The sequence below is a fragment of the Cannabis sativa genome, chromosome X (genome assembly GCF_029168945.1).
Source record: "Cannabis sativa cultivar Pink pepper isolate KNU-18-1 chromosome X, ASM2916894v1, whole genome shotgun sequence".
In the NCBI taxonomy this organism is placed as follows: Eukaryota; Viridiplantae; Streptophyta; class Magnoliopsida; order Rosales; family Cannabaceae; genus Cannabis; species Cannabis sativa.
The window spans coordinates 11,453,852-11,455,954 of NC_083610.1; positions in this window are offsets into that span (position 1 = coordinate 11,453,852).

Consider the following 2,103-nt stretch of genomic DNA (forward strand, 5'->3'; position numbering starts at 1 on the left):
TGCCTCGAGACGGACATATAGGATCCAAAATGTGACCACCATGAACAACCTTGTAATGAACTGTCGATACACAAGCCATAACTAGGTCCACCCATTTGCTAGCAAATCCCATACGAAGCATTACCACTCTTAGAAAACCCCATTCGACCCGATCATAAGCTTTGCTCATGTCAAGCTTCAGTGCCATGAACCCTTTCTTTCCTTTCCTCTTCCGTTTTAAGTAATGCATGACCTCAAAAGCTACCATCACATTATCTGAGATTAGACGCCCCGGGATGAAAGCACTTTAAGTATCCAAAATAATTTGGCCAATAAGGTCCCTCATACGATTTGCAAGCACTTTAGAAATAATCTTGTAAAGAACATTACAGAGAGAAATCGGTCTAAGGTCAGTCATCGCCGCAAAGTTTTGCTTTTTGGGGATTAACACAAGGTGAGTATCATTTAGACCATCAGGCAAAGCTGCAGAGTCAAAAAAAAGTCTTCACTAGATGAGTGACATCAGTCCCAACAACATCCCAGTGATGCTGAAAAAATCCTGGACCCATACCATCAGGCCCAGGGGCTTTATCCGGGTGCATAGAAAACATAGCAGATTTGACTTCTTCATCAAGGATCGGCTTCAGCAATTCTTCATTATGATTGGCACTTACAGAGACTTTAATATTATTAACAATAAGCTGTAAAAATGTGTTTGATGTTTGAAAGAGCTGGGAGAAATAATCATTTATGGTAGATTCAAGACTAGTTCCCCATTTCTTCTACTCACCATTAACATCTTTAAGTTGCTGAATTTGATTTGACCTTTTCTGAGCACTAGCGGTAGCATGGAAATACTTATTGTTTTTGTCACCTGCGTGAAGCCAGTACTGTTTTGATCTTTGCTTCCAATACAGTTCTTGTTGAGCTAGGATCTCAAAATAGTTGATCTTCTCTTGCACAAAATTCTCAGCATCAGTAGCATCGTCTGAAACTTTAAGTCTTGCAAGAAGTTTTTTGCTTTTAGAGATTCTAGACTTAAAATTCCCTGTAAGTTTACGGCCCCAATCAGACAAATATTTACCACAAAGCTCTATTTTCTCCATGATATTTTGCTGCTAGTTTAAGTGCCAAGCATCAACAACAATTTCACGGCATAAGGGCTCCCTATTCCTAGCATTTTCATACCGAAATAACACCATAGCAGCCCCTCCCATCACACTTTCAGGTTCAAGCAAAATAGGAGAATGATCGGAAGAGGAAAAAGCTAAGTTAGTAAAAGATACCTCATTAAAGATATCGAGCCAGCTCTGAGTGACCATGGCTCTGTCCAAGCGAATCTCAACACTTCTACTTGTCCCACGACTTCGTTCCCAGGTATAAGGATAGCCTCTCATCTCAAGGTCAATGAGATGATAAGCCGATACTGCTGCTTGAAACCCAGTAATAAGAGATTGAGGGTAGGGTCTGCCTCCTTTTTTATCCTCATTGCTCATGATGTTATTAAAGTCTTCAATGATACACCATGGGAGGCTTGATTCAGTAGCCATAGTTCGAAGAAGCGTCCAAGTTTGATGAAGAAGACTCCGATTGGGATCTCCATAAAAACCAGTCAGCCGCCACTTTACCATGCCTGGGATTCTGACTTCGACACTGATATGGTGTTGAGAGTAATTAAGAAAATGAGCCTCAGCCGAAGCTCTCCATAAAAGTGCAAGACCCCCTTTTCTACCAACAGCATCAACAGAATAACACCCTTCAAACCCCAAATGAACCTTTAGCCTTTCAACAACATCTTTAGTACACAAAGTTTCACATAAGAATAAGAATTTGGGCTTCTTTTGGACACAAATATCATTAAGGAATTGTTGGGCCCGTGGGTTCCCATGTCCACGGCAATTCCAACTTATAGTACTCATAATGATTAGTGGGCTTGGAAACCAAGACCCACCTTGTCCACATTTTTTTGGAATTGCTACAGAAGTAGGGCCGACTGTCTTACCCTCCTCTGTTTCCATAGTGTCATTTATCAAAATTGCAGGCCCAGTTTGTTTTATTGCCTCAAGCCTTTTCCTCTTCAAATCAGAAATCTCAATTATATCCTCAGATGCAAAGCCAGCTGTG